This window comes from Megascapheus bottae, chromosome 26 (assembly GCF_031878675.1).
Source record: "Megascapheus bottae isolate mThoBot1 chromosome 26, mThoBot2.hap1, whole genome shotgun sequence".
NCBI lineage: Eukaryota > Metazoa > Chordata > Mammalia > Rodentia > Geomyidae > Megascapheus > Megascapheus bottae.
In genome coordinates this window covers 371509-385898 of record NC_143534.1, presented here as the reverse complement: position 1 = coordinate 385898, position 14390 = coordinate 371509, and the positions used below count along the sequence as shown (strand labels likewise).

The 14390-nt window shown below is 52.2% G+C and overlaps 1 long non-coding RNA gene across 1 annotated transcript; it reads right to left on the bottom strand.

Moving 5' to 3' along the window:
• Positions 1–2146: 2146 nt before the first annotated feature.
• Positions 2147–13816, bottom strand: LOC150045790 (uncharacterized). The gene is made up of 3 exons (XR_016532729.1): positions 13733–13816; positions 10561–10749; positions 2147–2490 (listed from the first exon to the last, which is right to left on the bottom strand). It is a non-coding gene; the product is annotated as an uncharacterized LOC150045790 (long non-coding RNA).
• Between the last annotated feature and the right edge of the window lie 574 nt (positions 13817–14390).

Here is a 14390-nt window from a genome sequence, read left to right as displayed (position 1 = left end):
TGGATTTGGAAACAATGTCCTGGCAGAAGACTGCAGTGCAGCCACGCAGTGGCCCTGCACCACTGCTCAGGGGAGCCGTCTGTCCAGGGGGCATCGCCTTGTGAAGAAAGCAGCTCTCTAGAGCTGAAAATCCACTCCAGACGAAACCAAAGAGGGCAGAAAGAGTATTTTTGCTTCTAAATGCTTGGAACATTTAAAAGAAAACTCAAGACACTGAGATGATGCCAGCCCTGGAGGGGGGGGCAAAGACTTTGGGAAGTGACGGTGGCCTCCCACCCTGGCTGCTTTGGAGCAGAGCCCCTGCTGTGCGGGTACTGGTTAAAGTGAGGTCTTTACCCAGCCTAACTGGGGTCCTCATCAGAAGCAACTAGGACACATTCAGTTAAGAGAAGGCCCTCTGAGGACACAAGGGCAAGATGCAGCCACAGCCTTACGGGAGAGGCCCCATGGGTCCTGGGTGCATGGCCTCGTGGTAGAGTGCTTGCCTAGCTTGCATGAAGCCCTGGATTGATTCCTCAGTGCCACATACACAGAAAAAGCTGGAAGTGGTGCTAGGGCTCAAGTGGTAGAGTGCCAGCCTTGAGAAAGCTCAAGGACAGTGCCCCAGGCCCTGAGTTCAAGCCCCAGGTCTAGCACAAAAAAAAAAAACCCAAATAAACAAAAACCCAGGAGAGGTCTCAGGGAAACTGGTCCCGTGGCCCTGGAACCTTGGTGTGTGAACCCCTGGAACAGTTAGAGAATCGGCCCGTTGATGAAGCCCCTGGCCTGGGGTGCTTTGTTATGGCAGCTGGAGCCAGTCATCACGGGGAGTTTATAATCACAACGTATCCAGTCATCACGGGGGAGTTTATAATCACAACGTATCCAGTGCCTAGTCTGGCGGAGTTCACGTTGGCAACAGGCCCTGCTCCCGTGTCTGCCACGTCTGCGATGCAGAGAGAGTCGCCTGATCTTACGTCTGGGTGACCATGATATTCGAGGTGCCTGACTTGTAGAAAGTTCCCAGATGCTGAGCTCCGCAGAACAAGGGCTGGTAGGCACAGGAGCAGCAGTTTGATCAAGGGTGAGCGGGTGCCAAAACAGGGCAAGCTTGTGCTGGCTTTCAGAGCAGCATCTATCTCCCCAGTCGGTGCCGAGCAAATGTGGCCAAGATGAGGTTGTGCTGCCGGTCTGGACCTGGCTGGCTAGCCCAGGGGAGGAGGACGGCTCTGAGGCTGGTCTGGACCTGGCTGGCTAGCCCAGGGGAGGAGGACGGCTCTGAGGCTGGTCTGGACCTGGCTGGCTGGCCCAGGGGAGGAGGACGGCTCTGAGGCTGGCTTTCCTGACTGGTCCTCTGTTCCCCTACACTCAGGGTTCTGCCACCTCCTAGAATAATCCACAACACAGAGAGAGCTTCAAGAGAAAACGGCGGCACAAGCCCAGGATAAACAGCAATGATTTACTAATACTAGGCAAATATTGGAAGCCGGACCAAAAATAGCACCAGCCATTGCTCATTTGTCAAAGGGACGTAGGCACTTTGGGGCCACACGGGCGTGTGCATGCGGGGCTGTCCTGGCTTCTCAGGTTCGTGGTGGAGTGTTTCAGAGGCACAGGCCACGCTAGTGAGTGTGGTGGGAGAGTCCCACTGCCTCTGCAGGTGCTGCCACAGGTGAGCTAACTTTCCCTGGAAACAGGCGTGTCCTCCGTGGGCCACGAAGAACTCACGGCCATGGCCTTCAGCCTTCACTACATTGCTTCATTTCTGGCAACGAGTGGAGGACAAGTATTCCTGGAGACGGCATGGTCTGTGTTTGACCTTTAGGAGAAAAATAAGGAGAAAGAAAGAGAGAGGAAGGGAGGGAGGGAGTGGGGGAGAGACGGGGGTGGATCTTGCTGTTGGTTCGCTTTTCCACACATCAGGAATGAGAGCTGACAGGAATTGCAAGAGAGCGGCACTGCTCCAGGAGTAGTGATTTGGTACAAATTTACTATTTCCCTGTTTTGCCTTTGGTTAATCATGAAGGCCGTATTTTCCCCTTAAGAATCACGGCAGAGCTTTCCTTGGCAGCCGGTCGTAACTCCTTCTGAAAAGGCTCTTGTGTTTATTCTGTGGGGCTGCTTCTCAGAGGTCTGGAAATGGTTCACAGCCAAGGTGACTCCGCTCTCTCTCTGCACTATTCCTGCCAAGGCACAGCTGCAGATGGGAGCCGGCAAGGTCAAGGCCCTCGCTGGGGCTGGGGTCTGTGTGTGCTCCCAGGTGAGAAGCCAGAGGCCCCAGGCTGCCCCTGCTGCCCTGTCTTGCAGCTGGGGAGGACAATGGAGAACTGCCCACCCAAAGCAGGGCTCTGCGGAGCCCAGCCACAGCCTCTTCCCCTGTGGTTGGACCTCAGCTGTCTCTGCCCACCCAGACCCTGCTCTGGCAGGCTCTGAGCTCCCTGTGGGAGCCATGGCACCGCAGTGTAGCACTCTCTCCTGTACTTTTTGTTTTTCACTCTCTTCATGAACAGGCTGTGGAAAAAAGAAAATGTGATGATGGCTGGGTGCCCAGCTCTGCCCTGAACCTGCACAGCCAGCCCTCCCTTCCAGCCTGCCTTGCACAGAGCCGCCCGCGTCGTCCCTCGGCTGCCCCACACCAGGGTTTCCTGCACCACCCCGGCAGCCCTGCCCACACTGCGGCTGCCCTCCTTTCCCAGGTGTGTTGAGGTCACTGGCTCTTGGTGCAGCGTTCCCCAAAATGTTGCCTGTGTTTGCTCCGGGTTGGGGTGGTTGTATCCAGGCCTCACGTGTTCAGAGGAGTCCCCACGGAAGGCACTGAACACTGGAAGACTAGTCCCACTGGGGTGTTTAGTGGCACCACTGTGGAAGTTGGCTGGGACTTGATAAGACCTAGTGGGGCTTTGCGATTGGATCCCAGTGGGAGCAGCAGACACCGAAGTGCTTCCCATCTCTTGCCACGTGACACCCTGTATCTCCTCAGGATGCCACCAGCAAGAAGCCACCACCAGTTGCAGCCCTGTAGTCTTCTCCTTCCAGGACCAGGAGCCAAAATAAACATCTTTTCTCAAAACCTTTTCCAATCTGTGGTATTGCTATTCTGACAATAGAAAAAACAGACCAATACAGAACCTACTCATATACACAGACGCACATTTAGTGCGCTGTACACATGAGTGTGCAGCTGTGTGTGCATGCATGCACCAAGTGTGTATGTCAGCAAGTCCTTCCCAGCTACTCATGGAGAGTGGCCTTGTTCTTTTAACAGCTATGCAGTATATCCCCTCAGTAAACCATAGTTTATGAATTGCCTTCTGGTGCATGGGGGTCATTGTCATATAAACAATGCCAAATGACTGTCCTTTCAGAAGTATTACTTTGCACAAGTGAGAGCAGTGGCCACTTCAGAGGTGTTCACGTCCTGCTCCCTGGGGTCTTTGGCGTATCCTCGTGTCATGGCAAAGGGCTGTGGTATCTGGACCTTCAGGGAAGGCATTATTCTGCATTATCTGGATAAGGGGTAACACGGGAGCCCTGCTGTAGGAGGTACAGCCAGTTCACTGCTGGAAGACCAGACTCAGGATGCTGGTGACACTCCAGAGATTGGGCCACCGACACCCTGAATCCTGCTCCCCTCGGCTTCCTTCCACCCTGTTTCTGGATGCTGGGGTGAGGACAAACCTCTGAGGGACTGTCAAGGAGAGGAGGGAGTTCACCCACACGTTGTGGGCGCCATCCCCGGGGGGGGGGTGACAGTGCTCTCGAGGGGCCCCTTTCCTCTGGGGACTGCACACTAGGGCTATTGTCTTCTGTGTGGACTGGGCATGCAAGAAACAAACGTGAACATAAAAGAATTGTCAAGAAAAAAAGTACAAGTTGAGCCAAGGGCAGTGACTCACACCTGTAACCCCGGCTTTGGGGGAGGTGTGAGTAGGAGAAGGAAAGTCTAAGACTGAGACCTCCTCCAAAATAAATATTAAAAAGGGAAGAAAGAAAGAAAAGAACCATGACCCTTTCTTCGTTGCAAAAAAGTAGAAAGGATTGTGATAATTTATCCCTCCTGGGGCAGAGCAAACTGTAGCTAGAATGAACCACTCAAAATGAACCACTCCAGGTAATTTATCTAACTGGTCCCCAAGTACCACGCTGTAGAGGGCTGAGGCAGCCACCAGGGCTTTCCATGAACTCAGACGCTGGATTCTTGTGGCCCTCTCGGAGCTCTGAGGTGGGGCTGGGGGACTGCTCTGAAGAGCTCCTGCCGTGAGCATGCTGGTGTCAGAGTCCTGGGCAGAAGTCTGAGGCACAGGCTGGAAGGAGACAGGGTGGGGAGGGAGGTGCTGGGTCTGAGGCCGACCACTGCACCACCTTGCCTGCATTGTGCTGAGGGGGTCTTGAGAGGAACCGCAGTCAGCCATTATTCTTCAAAGGGCAGGCCAGCCAACAGGAGCCAGGTGTCCAAAGGTCAGCGCATTCAGATAAGGTCAGCGCATCAGATCCAGGCGATGCACGGCTCCCTGCAGGGCGGGCCCCTGGTGCTAAGCTTGTGGCTGCTCACGTGACAGGACTTCTTCCTACAGGGCTGCCCAGGCACAGGGCCCTTGGAGTGAAGGCTCCACACTGGGCCTGGCATCTCCACATTGGATGGAGTGCAGGGTTTGGATACGTGTGAGGACAGCAGACAGCAGAGGTCCTAGAAGACAGCAGACAGCAGAGGTCCTAGAAGACAGCAGACAGCAGACAGCAGAAGACTTAGAAGACAGTAGACAGCAGACAGCAGAGGTTTTAGAAGACAGCAGACAACCCTCTGGGAGTTGTTCTAAATAGAGGCCCTGGAAGCCGGCAGTGCTTGTCTAGACTTCCACGTTGGCTTTGCGGTTTCGGGTCGATTGGTACAGCCACTGACCTTCTTCTGTCTAGAGAGAGCGCTTGCCTTGCCTTTCCCCAGCCCTTTCCTGCATCGTAACCTCCACACATTGTCTGGGCCCAGCCACCAGCCCTGTCCTCCTTGCAAATACTTCCAGCCCTGGTTATCATGTCCAAATATCCTTTCCAGCCATCCACCTCCGGCTTGCTTAATTTGTTTGTGGCCTCATTCTTCAGGCTTGCTGAAGAATAGCTGGATGCTGTCTTATTCCAGGGGAGGCCTGGATGCCTCCGTTTAATTTCTTCCCTGTGGTTTAGCATTTTAGATTGCCTGCGATGACTTCCCGGTGTGAAAATGTGTTCATGAGCCTGGCCAACACTTAGGCAGTTTTGCCTCTTCAGTGGCAACGTCGGCTCCCTGCAGTCCCTCGGACGGCCGAGGGTGCCGTTCCCTCATGTTCTGGCTCAAGTGGGGCTGTTCCTTCTCACCCAGTGACCCACCCTGACCCCTTCCCGACCCGCGCTCTCCTCCTTGGCCACAAAGGTGCCCGTCTGGGGAAGCTGTCAGGTGCCCTCTGCCAGTGGGACTCAGGCTGCTTCCTCCCTCTGGCAGCCTACTACTTTTCTGCGTGTGTGGTTTCCTGCCTTGCAGATTGCCAATCAAGAACAACATCTTGTTCACCTCTTGTGCCACGCACAGTACTGGGCACGTGGTAGGCCATTAACAGATGTTTGCAGAAATGTTGACAGAGTTCTGTCCCCAAGTGGCTGGAAGAAGCCTTGGTTGGTGATGCCTGTGCTAGGCCCCCCAGGGGACCAGGCAGGGGTCCACACCTTCTTGGGGATGCTCGGGCTGCCCCCAGACGCCTGACCCAGTCCTTCGTGTGGCTCATCCTTCGCCGGCTCGGAGATGCCCGGTCCATTTGCTTGCCTCTGGGGACACGCTGTGTTGGGGTATGAATAATTGAACACATGGATTTGGAAGATAAATGGTGGCTCGCAGATGCTGCGCTATTTGGAACTGTTCTTTGCACGGGCCCTGGAATATTAATGATGTGAGTTTTCAGTGATCTCATCTGGAGAGGCAGAGAGAGAACCAGCAAAGCTGGTGGGGGGGGATGACTCTCCTGAGAGGCCGGGCGGTCCCTGAGGGACACAGCCTGGCTGCTACCGGGTCTGCTGGCCTCACCTCCCCGGCCCTGGATGCTCACGTGGACAAGGGAGACCAAGGAGTCCCGGGGAGGAGCTGCCCTTGGGCACCCCTAGAGCCCAGGACACAGCTCACAGACCGGAGGCACCATGCCAGGCACCATTCCGTGCCAAGGAGGAGCTCAGAGCAGCAGCAGGGCCCTGTGTAGTCCTGTGCTGACCCCAGCCTCAGTGCCCATGGGAGGTGGCAAAGGTGAGATAGGAACACCTACCCATGGGAGGGGGCAGCTAACAGGCAGGCCAGGCTGGGTCCTGGGTGCAGATCTGCCCGTGGTTCTCAGCACCGTCATGGTAGGCTCAGTGAGCATGGTCCAGAAGCAGGGCCAATGTCCTCTCACAGATGACAGTGGCGCTACCAGCTGCCAGGAGCTTCCAGAACTGGGCTGGTACTGTCAGCGCAGTGATCCTGGCTGACGTCGTGGTGCCAGGACTGACCGCCCACCTGTGAGTTCCCAGGGTGGGGGGTTTGTCTTCCGTGACTGGACAGAGTCAAAACCCCCCAGCAGGAGTGGGTGCAAGCACCAGCCAGAACTTCGTTTGGAACTGGTTTTCCCTCTTCTTTTTGATTGCATGGTCTTTCTTTCTAACTTCTAAATCACCAATCTTCTCTTCTATGATGGCTAAGATTCCATTAATTACCAAATTTTCATTTCAAAAATACTATTTCTGGGCTGGGAATGTGGCCCAGTGGTAGAGTGCTTGCCTGGCATGCACAAAGATTTGGTTTCCATTCCTTGGTACCACATAGATAGAAACAAAGCCAGAAGTGGTGCTGTGGCTCAAGTGGTAGAGCTCTAACCTTGAGAAAACATGAGGACAGTGCTCAGGCCCTGAGTATAAGTCCCCGGCCTGGAAAAAAAATACTACTTCCCAAATCCAAAAATTCAAAAACTGTGAGCCTAAAGCTTCTGACACTGTGAGTTGATTATCTCAAGTATTTGTTGCAGCAAAGGTAACATTTATAATTTCATTGAAATAAAAATAGTATATTATATTGTAACCTGTGTATACTCAGTCTATCTTACTGGTCCTTATGTACAGATCTAATTAATTGCATACAGAGCTAATTGTATAAAGATCTAATTCTACCCTTTTATGTGGTGTGTGTGTACATGCATGCTTCTTGAAGAACATGGCTTGCTTGCTTACAGCATTTTTTTTTATGTTGTTGGTACTGGCATTTGAACTTAAATTTTCATGCTTGCAGGCTTTACCACATGAGCTATTTATGCTTATGTAGCTGGGATAATAGGTATGTACTACTGCTTCCAGATTTTTATAGGTTGAAATGGAGGTCTTATTAATTTTGCCCAGGTGGCCTCAAACCGCCCTCTTCCTAATCTTAGCATCCCCGGTAGCAAGGATTACAGGTTGAGCTATTATGTTTGGCCTTCTTTTTTTTTTTTTTTTGGCCTTCTTTTTGAGACAGAGTCTCCCTTTATGGCCTAGGCTGTCTTGGCCTTCTGGGTACTAGGATTCCAGGCATGAACTAACATATCTACATTGTATATTATTTTGATATTTGTGTGAGAATTTTTGTCTTACCTTCTTAAGTGAGATTAAGCTGTGCTTTTTCTTTTTGTAGTATACTACATTTTAAATATCTATGTAAACTGAATTAGGGAACCTTTCATCTTTATAGCTTGGAATAGTCTGTTCCTTAAAAATTGGATAGAACCAAATGCTAACAGCATTTGTTCCTAGTATTTTCTTTAACTGGTAAATCTTTAATTCACACTTCTATTCTCTCCTTTGGTAATTGATCTAGTCAAGGTCTCCATTTCTTGAATAATCTTGCTAATAAGTATTTCCTTGAAAATCACCCATTTTCTCTAGGGATTCAAACATGTTGTCAAAGTATAGTTCAATATTTTGTCTTTCCTCGTTGCCTCCCATCTTCCTTTTCTCTTCAGTAATGTTTTTATAATTCAATAGGTACATCAGTCTCTTGTGTCACTTGCTTGTTTTTCTCCTTAGGTATTTGATTTTTAAGTGACTTTTGTCAATGGTGTTAATTTTAATCTTTTCCAACTTGCTCTTTGTGTATATATAGAATGTAGTTTTTGGCATTCGTGTTAGTTGCTTTGCATCACTGTGACAAAATGCCAGCTGACAGAAGCCGCTGAAAGAATTAAGGCCTCATGTGGGTTTCAGTTCCTGCTGCCTTGCCTACTGCAGTGAGGAGAAACAGCACGGCAGAGGGGTGTGGTGGGGGAAGGCTGCCCCAGGGACAGTGGAAGGGCTTGGGCAAGGAGACTCCCAGGGAGGTCTGTCCCGGACAACCCACTTCCTACAGTCAGGCTCCACTCCCTGTCAAACCAGTTACCAGTCTATCAATGGCTTGATCCACTGTCTAGGTCAGAGCCCTCGCCTGAGAAAGAACCCACTTCTGAACACAGGGCTGGCGGTCAAGTCAACACTGGAGCCTCGGGCAGACATCTCCTGCCCACCCCGCAGTGACAGATCTTCCCAGAACCCTGCTAAGTATTCATTCTAGTCGTTTTCCTCTAGATTCCTTTGGCATTTCTATGAAAGTGGTTGTGCTGTCTGCAAGTAATAGTTGCATTTGTTTCTATCAGTCCTTACTCTTTATTTCTTTTTCTCCCTCGACTCTCCCCGAGGACCATGTCTGGCACGCTGTTGAATTAGGGTAGTCTCATTTCTAATGTCAGAGGAAGGTGTTTTAACATTTCACTATTAATGGTGAAGTCTAGTTTTTGGGGTAGTGCTCTTTCATAGACCGTTGATTCTCCCCCCATATGAGTATTTTTTCATTGTAAGAATGTGCTCAGTATTATCACACATTTCTTCTGCCTCTGACGAGGTCATGGTGTTTTTTGCTCCTATACTCGTGTGATGGTTATTTATTCCTGTGTAGTGTGTTACGGATGGCCTCCAACACCTAACATCCGAAAACAACTTGGATGATCTCAGTTTCTGAGAGCGAGGGTCTGAGAGTGGCCTTGCTGGGTGATGTGGGCTCAGTCGCTGCAGGAGGTCACCATCCCTGGGGCCGATGGCCGGGGCTGTGGTGACTTCAGCACTTGCTGTGCTGGAAGAAGCTCAGTCATGCTGCTGGCTCCTGTTTGGGGCACTCGGGCCTTGCCCACAGGCAGCTGGCCTCCTCAGAGAAGGGGGGCGTGGTGGGGGGGGAAGGGGGCAGGGGAGGGGAGGGAAAGGGGGCTCAGATGGTGACCATGGACTTTAAGACCTGATGTCACATGAGCTTTGCCACCATTTCTGTTGCTAACATTGACCACCCAGCCCGGGCATTGGTCCTGTGATATTTCTATAATGCAAACCAAAAGTACAACAAGAGTATGTGCAATAGACGGCTCTGCTCTCTTGAGCATCGTCTGGAGAGCGTGGTCTTGGCCAACTCACACCATCTCTGGGTTTCACAGATGCCCAGGACCTGTGCCGCATGGCACCAAAACGCTCCCGTCCTCCTTCCTCCCGAGCAGCCCCCAGGCCTGGCTGTCACCAGCCTCTCATCATCGGGTGACAAAGCTGAGATAGACCTGCAGGTTCTGGATCTGGCTCCACAGAGCGAGAGAACATGGCACAGGCACCAGCACTACACCACGGGTGTCCATCTCAGTGTTGGATGTGCACGTCCTGGACCGGGCCAGGGAAGGCGAGGCGCTGCTGTGACCTCTTGGAGGGCCTGCAAGCTGGCCCCAGAGTGGTGGGACCAGGAACAGCCCTGCCCCGTGCAGCCTTCCCGCAGTCTTCCCTGCCATGCCGTGCCTCCCGCATCCCTCCAGGCGAGGTGACAACCTGTCCTTGAAGTCGAGCACCCCACTGCCATGAGCATCCCTCACCCCTCTGCGTAAACAAGAGCCAGGTAACAGTGTTCCAAAGTGAATTCCAGAGCTGACTGGACTGTGGAGCACGCCTCCAATTTAAAGGCTCCCTTTGTTGTCATCATCCTGGTTTTAAACGGGAAGCTCATAACAAGAATGTCTGAGACACCTACGTGCAAAACAACCTCAGCTAATTGAATTGCTGGCCTAATTTCCTGTGCTATTCAACAGGGTGGGAGAGGAAGCCGTATTTGCACCATATTTGCACCTTGCTTAGTGACCGTGGTCCACGGTTGGCCTCTGGCTTTGGGACTTGCTGGGGCTGCCCATCTGACCCGCTTCTCTACCCACCAGACCCGCTCCTCTGCCCACCAGACCCACTCCTCTGCCCACCAGACCAACCCGCTCCTCTGCCCACCAGACCCTCTTCTCTGCCCACCAGACCAACACGGCTTCTCTGCCCAGCAGACCAACACGGCTTCTCTGCCCAGCAGACCTGCTTCTCACTTCTCTGCCCACCAGACTGACCCCCTTCTCTGCCCAGCAGCCCCGCTTCTCTGCCCACCAGGGAGCCTCACTCAGCACTGGTCTCCCCCCCCCCCCCCCCCGGAGCCTGTAAGCTAACTTGTAGCACCCACCCAGGCTCATGGGAATTGGCTGCAGGAACCTGTCTGCAGACATCTTTCCAGACACTCAGTTTCCATACCGTTCATATTTCCCAGCCTCTGGGAGTCAAAAAAATCCGGAAGCTAAGCTTCTTTCACTTATCAGTCTCCAACTCAGCTGAGCTGGACTCGGGGCCAGGATGGAGGTGAGCGGAGGAGCCAGGGCAGGTTAATCCTGGATTTGTGGTCTGGATGCTCTCAGCAGCCAGCAATAATCGCCCAGGAGCAGCCTGCAAAAGCCAACATACTTGAATTAGCCGTTTGGAAGCAACTTCATCAGCAATCATTTGCTAAGAGATTGCCTGAGATAAAATGTATTCACTCTAGTGGAGCTGGAAAGACAGATGGCGTTCGCTGTCGGACAGGAAAGGGTTTAAAGTCACTCCAAATGAACGTGCCGACTCAGAGTGCCTGCAAGATGGTGCCTGTGTTGTCCAGGCCTCTGTCCAGCCCTTTCCGTGAGGGGCTGGCGAGGGGAGAGGGTGGCGAGGGGAAGGACTGCAGAACTGAGGATTTATTTTTCCCCTTTGATGTGATAAATCTACACCGGCTTCTGTGCAACACAACCATACCCAGGATCCTGTTCCCTTTATAACTCCATCATCTTCTGGGTCATTTCCAAGACATTTGGAGAGAGAAGGATATTCAGGGACCTAAAAAAGCAGTGCCTTACTTGTGGCTAGAGCTGCTCCAGCCTGCATGAAGTAAGATTGGGCCACTCTGGGGACGTGCTGAGCGCTTTGAGCTGCTGGCAGGCCAAGCACAGTCTGCACGGTGCCGTCCTGGCAATGGGAACGGGCTTAGTGAGGATATGAGCTTCCGGCATCCATGTTCCATACAGCCGTGTGCACGCACACATGCAAATGTGCCGTGAGTACACAGAAGACATGCATGCATGTGTCTGCACACACATGTCCCAACAGTCCATGCACACACAGCACGTTACCTAGGTGGGTGGGGACAAGGGGTGGGGGCGGGGGAGGGATGCAGTGCTACATAGAAGGTCCTCTCGTGCCAACGGTGTCCACTGTGCCTGGACCAGGGAGACCTGAATTCTATGGGTCTTGGCAAAAGCACATGTGTGCTGAGGAATCTAGAGCTGCACCCACAACCCTGGCAAGGTGCCACGGGCGCAGCGTCCTGCAGCCTTGGCATGGGTACCTGCCCCACACATGGGGAGCAGCACAGCTCTCCAGAACTTCTGCTCAGCTAGGCAGGGCTCCGTCCTCCCCCGCCAGCTCAGGCCTTGGCACTCCACAGCCTCACCACCCGTCCCAGTGTCCTTGCTCAGGACTCCAAGGCTCTGCTCCTCTGCTCCACGCTGGCTTCCCCAGTGGCTCCCAGCACAGCTCATCTCTGTCTGCTGAGGTGTCTCAAGGCAAAGAAGCTGGTATTTCATTTGTGACTCAGTTGAAGAGCATGAGCTCTAGGAACTGACTGTGGAGTAGAAGTTGTGTTTTTCAGTTAGAAGGCAAGATCTCAGACACCCTGGTGCAGGCACTTGGTCCAAAGTCAGCCCTGAATTCCTTGGAGCCCAGTATCAAGCTGCCCCATGCTGCCATGGGGGGTCGGGGGGCTGTCCCACAGGAGGCAGCTGAGAACACGACCCAGGAATGCCAGGCGCCATGGGTCTGGCTTCTCAGAATTCAGAATCCCAAACACAGGAGCTCAGGGGCCCACCTCTGTGGAAGGAAAGGTCATTGTCTCCAAGGTCATCGGGCCTTGGGCTCCTTTCTTTTCCCAGGACCCAGTGCTTTCATTGTCAGCTGAGATGACTGTGTAGCTTTCTATGAGTTTGTTGGTCCAGCGAATTCTATCAGTTGCTTCTCACATGCTAAACTAGCCCTGCATTCCTGCGGCAGCCCCCACCTAGTTCTGAGGATGAGCTTTCCTAAATATTCTGGATTCCCTTCACGGAAGTTTGGTTAAGAAATTCACTCTTGTCAGCAGAAGAAATATTTCTCTGTATTCTTCACCTGCTCTGGGATCAGGGGTGCCCACAAGGCCCATCTTCTCAGAGTGGGTGGAGGCAGGGTGATGCTTGCCTCTGCAGGATTTGTACAATGGATATTCCAGAAGAGATTTTAGAGTGGTGGTACTTCTTCCTTCACTTGAACGCATCAGAACCCATTTAGCCTTCAGTGCTGGTTGTTTTTGATTGTTTATCTTTGTTGTTTCCTCTTGGGAACATTTAAAATGCAACGTCATCTTTAATAGTTGTAAGGCAACTTGGCATATCTGTTTCTTATTGACCTTCTTTTCATTTCAGGTGTGTGTGTGTGTGTGTACGAATCTGTATACAAGCATGTGTGCTAGCCCTGAGACATCAACTCAGGGTCTGGGCACTGTCCCTGAGCTTTTTTGCTCAGCACTCGTGCTCTACCACTTGAGTCAATGCTCCATTTCCAGTTTTTTGGTAGTTAACTGGAACTAAGCGTCTTACAGGCTTTCCTACTCAGGCTGGCTTCAAATTGTGACCCTTAAATCTTAGTCTTCTCAGTAGCTAGGATTACAGGCATGAGCCACTGACACTTGGCTTAAACTATTAGTTTATTAGCATAAAACTGTTCATAAAGGTATCTCCCCCAGACTCATGTCTGCTAGAACCTCAGAATATGACCTTGTTTAGAAATGTGGTCTTTGTGTCATTAGAGTCCTAGGCCAGAAGGAGAGGTCTGATGTGAGGGAGTCCCAGGCCCAACTGCTTGCCCCAGAAATCAAACAGAAAGAGCAACAGTGAGCATCAGGAGAAGAATTCATTCAGAGTAGTTGTCTGAGAAGGCAAGAGGCTCAGGCAGGCTCAGCTCCACCATCATGGTGCTGAGAGAGCAAAGCTGGAACCAGCAGTGTGCAGAGCCAGGCCAGGACCAGGGGTCTGCAGAGCAAAGCCAGTGCCAGGCACGTGTGGAGCTACGCGGTCTCGTCACACAGGGCTCTGGAGGACAGGGTCTCAGGTCTCAGGTCAAAGTCGAAGGTCCTGTTGACTCTGGAGAAGGCATGCTATTTAGTGGAGCACCTCAGTTCTTAGCACGAGTGACAGGCCTGCCTAGCAGACAGGTCTTCGGCCGGGAGTGAGTGTCTTCAGGACTCCAGATCCTGAGATCTGGAAACTTCTTCATTTGTTGTTGCATCAATATTGGGGCCTAGCCTTAGACGAAATTCCTTAAGTGACTAACGTACCTATGTGCAGGGTTGAGTGGGAATCTAACTCACACGTTAAGGTTGAGAGGACACAGAGGGAATATGAAGGCAGAGCAGCAGCTTTGATTTTATCTGTTATCTGCAGGTCTGAGTAGAGTCAGGGCCAAAGGGGCCTGTAAGCCCTCATGACATTGCAGATGTCCTCAGCTATTGTGAGTTAACACTGGGTGGGGCGGGCCCCACCTCTAAGGCACCTGGCCTCTACACAAGAGGGTTGCTCAGAATCTGATCTTCCTGGACGAGAGCTCTAGGCCAGAGGTGGGACTGACTTTGGGGAGGCCTGAGGACACAAGGGCCAGCCTCCTGCTGGGACAGACGCAGAGTCGGTGAGGAAGCTCAAACCCAGGTCATTGGCAGAGGCTGGGGAAGGTGGCAGGGCACGTCCTGGAGCCCTGGGGAGCACGGCTGCACGGCACCCAAGCGGTGCTTGCTTTGGAAGCCTCAGGAAGCGCCCAGTGACTCCCACTCAGACGCCCTACTTCCCTCCCATCCTCAGTCTATTCCTGCCTGTCTCTCATTGGAGACAGTAGGAATTTCAGTCTTTGGTTCACTTACTCCTGGTTGGTCTTCTTTGAGAATGATGAAATTCACTGATCAAAGAACTAGTTTTCGGTTTCATTGATTTTTTCCTCCTTATCACCTTTCCGTTTTCACTTCCTGGACTTCCATT